The sequence below is a fragment of the Lynx canadensis genome, chromosome D2, assembly GCF_007474595.2.
Source record: "Lynx canadensis isolate LIC74 chromosome D2, mLynCan4.pri.v2, whole genome shotgun sequence".
NCBI classification, from domain to species: domain Eukaryota; kingdom Metazoa; phylum Chordata; class Mammalia; order Carnivora; family Felidae; genus Lynx; species Lynx canadensis.
In genome coordinates, this window is record NC_044313.2 from 52,865,577 (window position 1) to 52,881,480 (window position 15,904).

The following is a 15,904-nucleotide window of genomic DNA, read 5'->3' on the forward strand; positions in this document are numbered from 1 at the left end:
ATGCTAGTTTATTAAACCTTTGATTTGCTTTTTACATTTCAGACAACATTTTAGAGGTAGCATAAGCTATTTAGAAAGGAGGATGACTTTCAAATTGGATCAAATAGAAGAAACCAGATCATGTGACCTTTTTTCATAATATTCAACAGCTAATGACCAAAGCTAATTAGACTTTTTTTTTTAAGTTCTATCATAACAAAAGTTCTATACCCAACAAACATGACAGATAATTGACTTTATCTAGCTAGTAAGATACCCAACTACCAAAAGTGATTAGGGAGGTTGCAGCAAGTCCTCCAGGAGTCCAGCCAAAAGCCCCACCTTGGACAAACTGAATGTGGTGAGACCCGCACAATGAGTATCACAGATAGTGAAATTTTCAACTACGTTTAACAGACTTCAAAGAAGTCTATGTTCCACAATGATCCCAGTGTAGCTCAAAACCAAGAGAAGGCTACAACTCCACCACAAGAGATGCCTTAAACAGAAGCCTAACTAACAGCAAGAAATGGACCAGTGGCCATAGTTGGGTCAGCCTCAGTGGGAAGCATTCTTCTAGGTTTTTCAATGAAATTTGCCTCTGTGTAATCTCCCGTTGGTCTCCAGTTTGCTGAAGACCTCTTCCAGTTGCCTCCAAACCAGTTTCTATCTTCATCACATGGAGACTATCAGTAATATCAATACTACTGGTACCTCAGAGTTTCTTTAAGAGAATAAAATATAACCTACACTTATAATCTACAATGATTTAGAAGACTGAATTGCAGTATCATATTAAAACCACAGTTTGGGCAACTATGGCTGAATACATAATAAAGAGGTATTTGTCCCTTTGTTCTTTTTTCTCTCCCCTTTCTCTTTTTATTTTATAAATTTAATTTTTTTTTCAACGTTTATTTATTTTTGGGACAGAGAGAGACAGAGCATGAACGGGGGAGGGGTAGAGAGAGGGAGACACAGAATCGGAAACAGGCTCCAGGCTCCGAGCCATCAGCCCAGAGCCTGACGTGGGGCTCGAACTCACGGACCGCGAGATGGTGACCGGGCTGAAGTCGGACGCTCAACCGACTGCGCCACCCAGGTGCCCCATAAATTTAATTTTTTTTTAACGTTTATTCATTTTTGAGAGAGACAGAGCATGAACAGAGGAGGGGCAGAGAGAGAAGGAGACACCGAATCCAAAGCGGGCTCCAGGCTCTCAGCTGTCAGCACAGAGCCCAATGCAGGGCTCAAAACCACAGACCGCAAGATCATGACCTGAGACGAAGTCAGACACTTAACTGACTGAGTCACACGGGCGCCACACCGCCCCCTTTTTTCTGTTTAAAGAAAGCTGAACGAGGGAGAGTTAAAAGAAAATACAATTATCTATTCAGACTTAAGTTGCATTTATAATTAGAAAAAAAATCTAATATAAAAAGAAAATATCTTAAGTACTTAGAAGATAAAGGATCAACAGGCAGATACATTAAAACTTGGCCATCATTTTATTAGAAACTTCTCTGCCTGATTTGTGTATTGTTATTCAAACAATAAAAACTCCTAGAATTTGTTTTTTAAAAAAAAAGCATGGGATGTTACTGGGCTGCTTGGCTGTTTCTTTTTACTCACCCTTTTTTAGTGTTTGGTTTAATGCATACAGTCATGAATCCACCACCAGAATCAAAATATGTAACATTTCTAACACCACAAAATATCCTGCTACCCTCATATCAATCGCTCCACCCCAGCTTCTCCCCTCTTAATTTTAAGGACAATAATTGTGATATTTCTTTTTCAGAAGTCAAATCTTTGAACATCTCATGGATTCCCAAAACAGTTCATTGCACTCCATTTGAAAACTTAGTATAGTATTAATAAATCAATGCACCCTCTCTGGGCCTAAGGTTTCTATACTCTAAGAAATATGGGGAAAAAGATGAGCAGAATGAATCACAGAACCCTGTTTAAACTTATATTCCTAAACTTATCTGTCTAGCAAAACTTTTTTTTCCTGAATGCAAATGGACACGAATACATTTACACACAGAGCAAGAATATACTGGAACTGAACTGGTCAAATGTAATACTGGAAGAAATTTTTTATATATCAATAATGATGATTGTTGGGGAGCCTGGGTGGCTCAGTTGGTTTAGCATCTGACTTTGATTATGGCTCAGCTCATGATTTCAGGGTTGTGGGATCGAGCCCCAAGTTGGAATCCATGCTGAGCATGGAGCCTGCTTAAGATTCTCTCTCTCTCTCTCTCTCTCTCTCTCTCTCTCTGCCCTCCTCCCCCACTTGCACTCTTGCTCTCTCTCTTCTCTATAAAATTTAAAAAGAAGAAGAAGAAGGAGGAGGAGGGGAAATGTGATCAGGAAAAAATTTAACTGGAAACTTGTTCTTTTATTATTTATTGTTAATAAACTAGATAACCATAATATTTGCCTTGTTATTGCCAAATAATATTACAATTCAGTTAAGGTCATTTGAAGACATTCTCTAACAAATCAGAATTGTGTGCTTGTCATCTGTTCCTTGTCATCCTCCTACTTTCACTCCAAAGGCACAGGCTAAAGAGATCTGGGTGGAACTGACCTACTCCAGTTCATGGAGAGAGTGAGTCTGACTGGCTTAACCTAGAGGAACAGCAAAGTCTAAACCAATCAGCACAATGCATTTCTCTACCCATACTTATCAGTTCAGAGATAGGCATGTGACCTAAACCAGTCAAATCAAAAGGGACGCCAAGGTTTCCTTCCTAGGAATGCTCATATATAAAACATCTTCCTCCAGAGTATAAATGCAGAAGGTGTTGGAAGATTTAAGTACCTCAAGGTTCCCAGGTGGCTGCCTTGAGGTAAATCTGACATCACAGAGGGCAGAATGGAAACTAAGTCATGACACAGAGAAACTGGGTCATTTGATGAAGTTGTTGGACCTATTAAGCTTCGCCTGAAACCTATATCCTCTTTGGACTTTTGATTACATGTAAGTAAATTATTTTGTTGATTACAATTTCAGACTCATTTTCTGTTACTAATAGACATAAATTGTCATATTTCATTTTTTAAACTTGTTATATTTTATAATTCATTTTTATTATAAAGCTGTAATATAGACAAGATTGTTAGTATTGGCATTATGAATCCATGTTCCATTAATTTAAGTTCCTCTGAGGCTAAAGTCTTAATTAATTCTCAGGCAGATCTCTTGGATTTCTTTTCCTTCCCTTTGTGAGAAAGGTTATATGGATTTTACTTTTACTGTCATAGAAACATGGAGCTTGAAAAAATATGTTCAACCAATATTTGAGATTTTCTTTGTATATCTCCAATAGACGGTAATAGTTTTATGCATTTAAACAAATTCTACTTATTCACATATATAGGCTGCCTTGTGTCTTAAAAAGTTATTTCTAATTCTCGAACTATACACTTAAACTACTTCCCCAAGAGTAACTCAATAAATATACTAGCAGATGCCAATCAAAATTTTAACATAAATCTTAAAAACATAATAAATTAAGATGGTGTAGAAGCTTCTGGGTTGATGAACACAACAGCTGGGAAGGTGGCACCACCCAAAGAGTGCACGGAAGTTCAATCCCCCCACTCCCATACCTTTCTGTGATATTGTGATTTAGAATAAGAAATTCACGTTTGGCCTTCTTCTGGGTCCCTGGCAAAGAGCTCCTAAAAACCTTGGCATTTCTGAGGAGTGGGATAAAGGTATCTTTTGTTATATTAATGAGGTTACTTTTGGAAAACTCCTAGGTAACCTAAGGATGGGGGTGGTTCCAAGGGGAACCTCGGGGGACTAGAGGATTAGTAGTCCCCCCTCACCTCCAGGGAGTGATTTAATCAACTATGCCTATGTAATGAAGCCTCCATATAAATCCAAAAGGATGAGTTTCAGAGAGCTTCCAGACTGGTGAACATATCTGGAGATTTGGGGAAAGGGGCTCAGAGAGCATGAAGTTCCTGTCCTTTCTCACATACCTTGGCTTATGCATCTCTTCCTTCCAGCTCTTCCTCAGTTATATCCTTTTATAATGTTAAAATAAATTTCTAAGCCTAAAATGGAGCCATCTCCAGCCCAGGGTGCGTCATCAGCAAACTAAACTTTTGTGTTCCGGGGCGCCTGGGTGGCCCAGTCAGTTAAGCGTCCAACTTCCACTCAGGTCATGATCTCACAGTCCCTGAGTCGTGAGTCAAGTCGTGAGTCAAGCCCCACGTCAGGCTCTGTGCTGACAGCTGAGAGCCTGGAGCCTGCTTCAGATTCTGTGTCTCCCTCTCTCTATGACCCTCCCCCGTTCATGCTCTGTCTCTGTCTCAAAAATAAATAAACATTAAAAAATAACTTTTGTGTTCCTGTAAATGGTCAGATTGACCAGAAACGTGGTATATCCAGTCAGCTACTCCCCTAACACCAGACAACTCTATACTTATTTGCTTGTTCCTTGATCTCTCTAAATAAAGTCAGATATGCAATCCTAGCCAATGATGCCATTTCCACGTTGCCCCTTCTAACACTCTACAAAATACACGCTTGCCCAACATGCCTTGGAAGGAGTATTCCACTGCTTCTAAGGCACTGTACACTCCAAATCCACGCAGTTTTTCCCTTGAATAAAGACCATGAAACTCATTACTAAATTGTTTGTCATCTGACAATTATAAACCATAATCTAGTAAGTAAAATGCTTCTCTGAGTTCTGTGAACCACTCTAGCAAATTAAATGAACCCAAGTAGGGGGCCATAGCAATCTCTGATCTCAAACTGGTTGGTCAGAAGTACAGGTGGAGGGGCGCCTGGGTGGCTCAGTCGGTTAAGCATCCGACTTTTGCTCAGGTCATGATCTCACGATTCATGGGTTCTAGCCCCGCATCGGGCTCTGTGCTGACAGCTCAGAGCCTGGAGCCTGCTTTGGATTCTATGTCTCCTTCACTCTCTGCTCCTCCCCCACTCATGCTGTGTCTCTCTCTCAAAAATAAATAAACATTAAAAAAAAAAAAAGTACAGATGGAATCTGGAATCTGAAGTGTGGGAAGGGACAATCTTGTGGAACTGAGCTTTTAACTTGTGGCATCTAACACTATCTCCATGTAGATAGTGTCAGAATTGAGTTAATTGCTTGGTGGTGTTGGAAAACCCACACATCGTACTTGCCCTATGCATCTTTTCCATTTGTCTGTATACTTTATGATAAACAGGTAACAATAAACAAGTATACATTCACAGGTAAACATTAAAAATACAATAAACAGGCAAACATTAAAAAAAAAAAAGATGGTGTCTTGGGATAGGTTATCCCAAAAGTGAGTCTGAAACAAAGACTTATAAACAGGGCACTTATTTGAAAAGTGATTCCAGGGGCGCCTGGGTGGCGCAGTCGGTTAAGCGTCCGACTTCAGCCAGGTCACGATCTCGCGGTCCGTGAGTTCGAGCCCCACGTCAGGCTCTGGGCGGAGCCTGAAGCCTGTTTCCGATTCTGTGTCTCCCTCTCTCTCTGCCCCTCCCCCATTCATGCTCTGTCTCTCTCTGTCCCAAAAATAAATAAACGTTCAAAAAAAAAAAGAAAATTGAAAAGTGATTCCAGGAAGCAGAGGCAAGAGATGAGAGACGGAAACAGGAAAGGAGGAAAAGCCTATGAAGATGTGTTACTGAGCTGGCCATGATTACAGATGATATCACGCAATCCCGTCACTATAGGTGATTGTGGCTCAAACTTTTCAGGAGAAGTTGAAATGTGACTCAGAGATCCCGGTCTAAAGGACAAAAGAGAGAGAATTTATATGGTGACTACCATCTCCCCTTAAAAAAGTATGCAGCATGGCCCTGATGAGAAATGCTATTAGGTTGTAATTGTCCAAAACCCACGTGGAACCTGTTGCTGCAACAGTGGCTAGTGTAAGAGGTAGCGACAAAATTTAAAGTAATACATAAGAGAAGTCTTCATATAGTAAGTTAAAATTAAACAATTATTTCTCGGGGCACCTGGTCTGGCTCAGTCAGCAAGGCATGCAACTCTTGATCTTGGGTTGTAAGTTTGAGCCCCATGTTTGGAATAGAGATTACTTAACAAAAATTATACAGTTATTTCCAAAAGCAAATACTTTAAACTACTCTCCATCATCATATAACTAATATGACTTCATTCCAATATGACAAATTAAAACTTTGCTAAAAACACTAATTCTTTAAAATGGCTAGTTTCTTAAATAGAAACACAAGGCTCAGGTTGTGATCCCAGGGTCACAGGATGGAGCCCCACATTGTCTCAGTATGGAGCCTACTTGGGATTCTTTCTCTTCCTCTCCCTCTGCCCCTCCGCTGCTCACATGTGTTCTCTAATAAAAAAATAAATTAAAATTTAAAAAAAGCACTGAAATACAGTGTGTCTTTAACTTTATCACTTACCATTCTAATACACACGATCTATTTGCTGATCATAACACTTCACTTGTTTCCCAAGAAAGACTGACTAAAAGTCCTTCCCCTACTTCTTTTGCCTAGCAAATTCCCATTCATGTTTTTAAAATTTTCTCATATGCAACCTTTTAGAAAATCTTCTCTGCCTAACTCCTACCAAAAGGTTCTCACGTAAAGCTGCACAAGTTGATGTTCACAGTATGGATGATAGCTTCTGGAGTTCTGTGTTAAGTACTGCTGCCCTTCCTCCCAAAGTTTTATTCATTCTCTCCCCCTAGGTTCTATAAGTTTTTGATAAACTTTTTAATTGATTTTAGGGGTTACTTTGTATTTTATCTTAATTGATCTCAATCAGCGAAACATAAAAGGTAAAATAATTTTTTAAATCTTAATATTTGTCTTCTCAATGGCTAGCATATGATAATCACAAGGGCTTTGAGCAATTTTGCAATTCTACGCTCTGACCTTTTCTATCAATAGACTGCTGCTTTTCTCAGGCTCCCAAAGATCAAGACTGAGTCTAGAGTAAAATTAGACTTTAAAGGTGAAATGACAGATCATTAATTCAAGACAGGTTATAATAAGTTAAAAAGGAATGTTGTGTTCCCTACAGCAATCACTAAATGATAATACAACAAAATCCAATAGAGGATATAAAATGAAAAACTATAAAATACTCAACTTAGAAAAAAAAAGGCATGAAAGGCAAAACAACATAAAGGATAATTGGAAAACATTATTAATACCAACCATATTAGTAATTATATTAAATGTCAATGGATCAAATACTCCAACTAAAAGATAATCACACTGGATTAAAAACAAATTAAATGTTATTTACTAGAGATACACTTTAAATATAAAGGCACAGAGAGTTTGACAATAAAAGACTGAATAGAAAGATATACTATGCGAACACTATAAGAAAACTTCAGTGGCTATATTAATATCAGCCAAGGTAGATTTTATTTTTTTGTTAAAGTATAGTAGACATGCAACATTACGTTAGTTTCAGGTGTACAACATAATGATTTGACAACTCTGTACGTTATGCTCACAAGTGTAGCTACCATCTGTCTACATACAATGCTACTACAATACCATTAACTTTATCCCTATGCTGCATAGACTAGGTAGACTTTAAAACAAGGAGTATCACCATATAAAAAGGATTTCAAATAAATAAGTCATTTCATCAAGAAAAGAAATGGCTTCAAATAGTTGGGGGGAAAAAACTTGACAGAAACAAATTAGATAAATACACAATCTTAACACCCCTCTTTCAGTAATTGGTAAAACACAGAAATAAGAAAGGAATCACACTATTAGATATTTATCCTAGAAAAATGAGAACTTAGTTCACACGGAAACCTGTACACAAATGTTCATAACAGCTTTATCTGTAATAGTAAAAAAAAATTAGAAACAACCAAATGTCCTTCAACAAGTGAGTAGGTAAACTGTGGTACACCCATACAATGGACTAACACTCAGTAATAAAAAGAAATGAACTAGGATACAATTTGGATGGATTTCAAAGACATATGCTGAGTGAATATAAAAGCCTTATTTATGTGTTACATACTGTATGATTCTATTTATATAACACTCTCAAAGTGAGAAAAATTACATTGTTAAAGAATAGACTTGTAGCTGCCCGGGCTAAGGTTGAGGGGAGGTGACCATAAAGGGATAACACAAAACAGGTTTTTTGTGATGATACAACAGTTTAGTACCTTAACTATGTTAATGGTTACGCTAATCTGGACATGATAAAACTTCGCAGATCTATACACCACCACCACCACACCAATAAAAAAACAGTATGTGTGAAAACTGATAACATTCTAGTAATATCTGTGGTCAACTTATCCTGTATCATTAAGGGTGAAGAGTGCACAGGATCTCTCTGTACTATTTTTGCAACTTCTTGTCTTAAAGTATTTCAAAAGAAAGAAAAAGTATATTTAAAAAGTTTAAAATAACAAAAAGGAAAAGTATATTAAAAAAATTACAATATGGGGCGCCTGGGTGGCGCAGTCGGTTAAGCGTCCGACTTCAGCCAGGTCACGATCTCGCGGTCCGTGAGTTCGAGCCCCGCGTCAGGCTCTGGGCTGATGGCTCGGAGCCTGGAGCCTGTTTCTGATTCTGTGTCTCCCTCTCTCTCTGCCCCTCCCCCGTTCATGCTCTGTCTCTCTCTGTCCCAAAAATAAATAAACGTTGAAAAAAAAAAAAAAGAAAAAAAAAATTTAAAAAAAAAAAAAATTACAATAACAAAAAGCTTAAAATGTCCTCATCATGACATCATGAGGAATAGCAGAATAAGAGCCTCCAAAAATTGTCTCTCCATAAAAGCGACAAGAACACTGGCAAAAAAAATGTCAAAATCAACTTTTTCAGAATCTTAAATACTAACCAAACGCTTACAATAATCTGGGGGGCATTTTCTAAAAAAGGCCAAATCTCATTTAAAACAGCAAGTTTTGGGGGCGCCTGGGTGGCTCAGTCAGTTGAGCATCCAACTTCAGCTCAGGTCATGATCTCACGGCTTGTAAGTTTGAGCCTCGTGTCGGGCTCTGTGCTGACAGCTCGGAGCCTGGAGCCTGCTTTGGATTCTGTGTCCCTTTCTCCCTCTGCTCCACCCCCACTCATGCTCTGTCTCTGTCTGTCTGTCTGTCTCTCTCTCTCTCAAGAATAAATAAAACATTAAAAAAAATTTTTTTTAAACAGCAAGTTTTGTGCCATTTTAACTTGCCCTATTCCCATTCCCCTGTTCCCAGCTCCATGGTAGCCTTAAAAAAGCAAAAGCCCACACACACAGTGAAAACCAGGAGCCTAGCAGCTGCTAGACAGGTCCGAACAGGACTGGAGCTCTTTCAAAGCCCTATCTTCAGAGAACTGCTATTATTTAAGCTTACTGGCAGTTCCCTGAAAAACCCCACTCCTGAGGCTTCTCATTATTTGACCTGACTCCGAGCTTGCCCAGCTCTAACACCCTTTTCCCCAGGAGCATTTGTCAAAAACAATCAGCTGCAATTGTTTAACCTCCCAGCTGTCTGAAGCAGTTGGCACACAAAAGAAGCTAACCAAAAAACTTAAAAGGAAAAGTGGAGGCATGAGACATCCACAAAAGGCTCTGAAAAGTTCTGAATATTCCTGAGGACCTAGAAAGCTATGCACATGTGCCCAGAGCTATGGCGTGCTCAAGACCTGAAAAGGTCCTAAGCAATCATCTCTGAGCCATGAGTCTCTGCACAAGCAGGAAATAAAGATTATGGCAGAGTTGTAAGCCTGCCTGAATGTTAAAAGGTATGCCTCAACAAGCACACAGAGCCTCTCAGCAAAGATTGGGAGACAATAACAAGTATTGGCAACAAGTGGAGAAAGTGGAATCCTCGTGCATTGTTGTTGGAAATGAGCAGCTAGCTTGAAAAAGAGTTGGACAGTTTCTTAAAAAAGTAAACATTAACTTAGCATATGACCCAGCAATTCCACTTCTAAGTATGGGAAATAAAAACACGTGACAATACAAAAACTTATACATGAATGGTTATAGCAGCATTATTCATAATACTCAAGTGGAAATACAAATATCCATCAAAAGATGGATAAAATGTAGGATATACATACTATCGATTACTCAGCCATAAGAAGGAATGAAATACTGATACATGCAACAACATAAATGAACTTTGAAAACATTATACTCAATGAAAGAAGCCAGACACAAAAGGCCAAATATTATGATTTCACTTATGAAATGTCCAGAATATGGCAAACCACAAAGACAAAGTAGATTAGTGAATTGCCAGGGGATGGACAGCAAAAATGGAGAGTGACTGCTAACGAGTATGAGGTTTAGTTTTGGGGTGATGAAAATGTTCTGGAATTAGATAGTGGTAATAGTCGTACAACCTTGTAAATATATTAAAAAACACTGAGCTGTACAGTTTACATTTATTTATTTTTGAGAAACAGAGTGACACAAAGTGTGAGGGGGGAGGGGCAGAGAGACAAGGAGACACAGAATCTGAAACAGGCTCCAAGCTGTGAGCAAGCAGTCAGCACAGAGCCTGATGCAGGGCTCGAACCCACAAACTGTGAGATCATGACCTGAGCTGAAGTCAGACGCTCAACCAACTGAACCACCCAGGCACCCCGAAGAGCTGTACAAGTTTAAAATGGTAGATTTTATGGTATGTGAATTATATCTCAATTAAATAATGGTTAATAACAATTAAGTAAACAAATTAAACTTGACCTAACTGGTATTTATAGGACACTATACCCAGTAACCATAATATTTATTTACTTAATGAAAAATGTGCACAACATCTACACTGAAAACCTCAAAATACTGCTGACTGAAATTAAAGACTGAAAACACATGTAACATTCAGCAAAACAGACTATAAGCTAGGCCATGAAACTAACTTCTAAATGACCTGTGGATTCAAGAAATCTCAATAAAAATTAGAAAATAATTTGAATTGAACACACATATCAAAATCTGTATGATGTAATCAAAGAAGTACTTAGTGGGAGAAGTTTCATATATGAAGTACATATATTAGAAAACAAGAAAGGTTTAAAATCAATAATCTAAACTTCTGACTCAAAACAAAACAAAAAAAACCTAGCAAAAGAGCAAATTAACTCCAAAAGAGTAGAAGGAAAAAGATGAGACCAAAGATAAATGAAATAGAAAGCATATTACCAAAACAGAAATTTAAATTTAACAAAACCAAAATCTGGGTCTTTAAAAAGATTAATATGATTGGTAAACCCTTGTAAGACTGATCTGCCCCCTACACGCAATAATAGAATACTAGGGAAATATTATGAGCAACTGTGTAAATAACTCAATAAATTAGAACAGATTTCCTTAAAAATGCAACTTTCCAAAACTGACACAGGAAAAAATCGAAAATCTGACTAATTACATATCAGCTAAAGAAAGTGAATTTGTAATTTAAGATTTTCTACTGTTTTACCCAAAAAAATATTTCAGACCCAGATAGCTTCATTACTGAATTCAGTAAAAAAATTTAAAGAAACCATATCAATCTTACAAAATTACAATAATTAAGACAGGGGGCACCAGCAGAGCAATATACAAATAGTTCAATGGATCAGAATAGTAAGTCCTAGGAAAAACATACACCAATTTAATCAACTGACTGAGGACTTTTTTGAGAAACTCTTACACCATAGCAAGAATTTAGTTTTAGATGGATCATAGACCTAAATGTGAAAACTAAAATTATAAAGCTTCTAGAAGAAAACATAACAGAATAGTTTCACAATTTTGTGACAGGGATAAGGAAAGATTTCTAAGAACACAATAGGTAATAACTAACAAATAAATCAAATCAATTAATTTGACTTCATCAAAATTTAAAACTTCTGCTCCCAAAAGATGGAAAGGCATGGCTCAAAATGGGGAGAAAACATCTGCTACATATCAAAGTGTGTTTAAGAGTGTGTGTATATATAATCTGACAAATAACTTGTATCCAGAATATAAAAACTACAAATCAGCAACAAAAAGACAACTGAGTCAAAATATAGGTAAAAGACTTGAAAAGAAATGACTGGCAGTTCAAAAGAAAAGATAAGCAAACAGTGTATAATCACAACATCATTATCCATCAAGGAACTGCAAACTAAAACCACAATGAACTGTAACTTACACACCCACCAGAATGACTAAAATAAAAAATGCCAAACATTGTTAAGAATATAGAATAACTGGAAGTCTTATAACACCACTGGTGGGAATGTCAAATGTGTTTAGCTTTCCATTTTAAAAAAGTGGTTTAAAAGTAGTTTGGTGGTTTCTGAAGTTAAACAGACATTTATCCTAGGACACAGCAATTCCACACCCAGGTATTTACACAAGTCTAGACAAAGGCTTCAACAAAAATGTTCACAGCAACTTTATTTAGAGTAATCAAAAACTAGAAACAACCCAAAGTCCACCAACAGTTCCATGTAATGGAATATTACTGAGCAATGAAAAGGAACAGACTACTGATATACACATCAAAATGGATAAATCTCAAAATTATTGAACAAAAGTAAACAGATAAAAGTAAAGAGACACAAATAGTACTTACTGTATAATTCCATTTATATGAAGTTCTACAACAGGCAAACCAGTAACTACTGATAGAAAATGGTTGCCTGGATGCAACAGGAAATAACAGGATTAATTGAAAAGAGGCAGGGGAGATGAAGATGTTTTATATATTGACCTGAGTTGTATTTATATGAATATGAATATATACATTCATATTCAAAATTCAGTGAACTTATGATCATTTATTTAACTGTATATAAATTATTTTGTTGGCATTTTTTTTTCACTAGCCAAGTGAATAGACTAGGGAAATATTTGTGTCCCTTGGGCTCTGTAAGGCCAATCCTTGCATTTGTATTTTGAATACACCTCCTTGCATTCTCAAGAAAATGATCTCTGATACAGTAACTTATTTAATAAAGCTCTTCTTTTTTGACAAAAAAAATAAAAAATAAAGTTTATAGACTTCCCTAATGATACACTTATTTCATAAATCTCTTTTTGACCAAAAAAAAAAAGAAAGAAATGATCTCTTCCCTCTTTCCAGCATCATCTGTTTTTTTGCTTCCGATGGCATCATTCTTTTCAGCATACAAATATGTTGAAATTTCAGCCCTTTCCTTCCAAAAAACCCACACATATATCTTCAACTGCTATTAAGTCCCTGTTCCTGTTACAGTAAAACACTTCTACAGATTGTCTTTGCTCTATTAAATAGTAAATTCCCTTAATCTAGATAAAAATTGTTCATTTTATTTATTTTTTTAGTAATCTCTACAGCTAACGTGAGTCTTGAACTCACAACCGCAAGATCAAGGGCGGCATGCTCTTCCAAGTAAGGCAGCCAGGCACCCCAAAATTGTTCGTTTTAAATTCAGTTTTCAGAAGCACATATGTGACAAGGCTAACACAGTTATTTAGAGCTTAAGCATTTTTATATGTTGTCTTTATTTTTTTTATGTTACTGTCTTTAAATCTTCACAATAACCCCATAGGATAGGTATTGCAATTACCTCTGTTTAACAAGAACATGAGGTTTAAAATGTTTTAAAACCTGCCAAAAGTCAGACAACAAATAAATGATTCCCAACTTCAAATCATATGCTTTCATGTTTAAAATACTAGATTTAGACATCCAGAACTCTCAGTACAATAAAAATACCTGACCAATGAAAAACATCCAAATATACCCCCCCCCAAAAGGCTAATATTCCATTCTTGTATGGTCCTATTTCAAGTAACATTTCAATGACCAAAATCTACTACAACAAAATTATTACAGTGTATAAGTAGGTGACCAGATAATTTATCACCCAAACAGGACACCTTTGAGAATAAAGGAAGAGTTATTAATAATTATGCCAGGATAACTAGTATGATCCAGGAATGTCCTGGGCAAACTGGAACATATGGTCACCCTATTTATAAGTTAGCTTTGCTTTTTGAAAATAAAAATCCATACTTATGTTTTATTGTAATGTTTTTGAAATAATTTAAAACTGAGTAGGTATGAAGAGATAAAGAAATATGAATGTTAACAATGTTACAGGAAAGGGTTAACATTCAAACAGTCTAGGCAATCATTTTGGTTCCCTTTTATCTTTGACATTTCTTAATGTAGCAATACTGTGGCTGGAAAGATTTGTAGTTAGAAAACCTTGTGTGCTTTTTCAAGGAAAGATGACCTATTTACAAATATGAGCATTAACAACTGACAACACTGCACAGTTCTGTAACAGAAGGGTTTCTGTTTTAGTTCTCCAGAATATTTCATAAATGAAACAATTTCATTTTAATTTAAAAGCTCACTTGTCTCACTAAGAAGTCCCATAGCATAAAAAAGTTTATGTAAATCTGAAATTTATAATTCTTATAAAAGACACAAGTCCTGCAATGAGTTTGAAAATTCTATTTAAAGGCTCCAAAGAAACCAACTCAACAAAGTAAGGCAGTTTCATTCTTAGCCAGATTTTAGTCTCCAAATGAATGTTCGCCATCTGAGTGGCTTGGCAGATATTACTGGACGCATCTCAAAAGACTTGAGTGTTAGGAGAAAAACACCATAGGACCCAACCCACAGCCCACATAAATTTTCCAATGTAGGCCTAACCCACAAAAGTGGTTCCATAATCATCATGTAGGGCACAGTCATGTCAAGTCCCAGAATAGACCAAATCTGACCTGTCTGGGCAGGCCAAAAAATAGGGTTCCTCAGCTCTACAGCAAACACTCTCCCAATCTCCCTACCTCATTTTCCTAGTCTTCCCTGGGACAAAATCCAGCTGTAAGCAATGCCCAAAACCAGACTAGACACTGATGTTAGGAAAACAAAGCAATATTCATAGCAGTATTTCGAAACAGTATTGCTCAGTGAAAAGTACATAAAGTGGGAGTCAGAAAACCTAAGTTCGATCCTAAGCTCTACCACTGTCTAACTAGGACATACCCTTCACTTTGGGCCTCAAGGTCCAGTATAGAGAAAGGAAAAGGTAAAATGCCCTCTAAGATTCTCATCTAGTCCTGACACTGCACATTTTCCTGTCTCCTGAATTTAACCCAAGCATCAACTTTCCTATTGGGCCAATTAAAAATGACAAAAGCATCAATTTATCAGATATGTTCTATCATTTTCCAAATAAAGCCCAGCTGGAATCTGATACATATAACAAAAGACAAACATTATTCTTCAAGGATAACTGGTTTTAGAGGCTATAAATTTAGACTCTTCATCAGTAATGATGAGCAGAGCAGAATGCAAATAGTAAGCCAAAGAAACAGTATCTCCACCAAATTCACTCAAAGATCTAAGTGTTTTTTAAAAAATGCTTTTAATTTGGGGTTCCTGGGTTGCTCAGTAAGTTGAGCGACTGACTCTTGATTTCAGCTCAGGTCATAATCTCACGGTTTATGGGATCAAGCCCCACATCGGGCTCCATGCTGACCTCGCGGAGCCTGCTTGGGATTCTCTATCTCCCTCTCTCTCTGCCCAACCCCCACTCGCATTGTCTTTCTCTCTCAAAATAAATAAACTTTAAAAATGCTTTTAATTTAAATCATTGTTGGTGCACATCCTGTTGTCACTTGCCAACTCAGTCAGTTGAGTGTCCAACTTCAGCTCAGGTCATGATCTCGCAGTTCATGAGTTCGAGCCCCTCATCAGGCTCCATGCTGAGAGTTCAGAGCCTGGAACCTGCTTCAGATTCTGTGCCTTCCTCTCTCTCTGCCCCTCCCCTACTCACACTCTGTCTCTCTCTCATAAATAATTTTTTTTTAATTTAAATCACTGTTTATGAATTCCTAATAGTTGAATGCTACACTATAAAGGGCATTGAACCAAGTGTCTAGAGATCTGGATTCTAGTTCAAGATCTGCAACTATTTGTGTGAGCTTACACAAATCCCAACATC

General features: G+C 37.1%; 1 protein-coding gene across 3 annotated transcripts in view; it reads right to left on the reverse strand.

Annotated features, from left to right (window-relative positions):
- ADK (adenosine kinase) overlaps positions 1–15,904 on the reverse strand; it is a 532,082-nt gene that overhangs the window by 490,658 nt on the left and 25,520 nt on the right. The window lies entirely within an intron of this gene.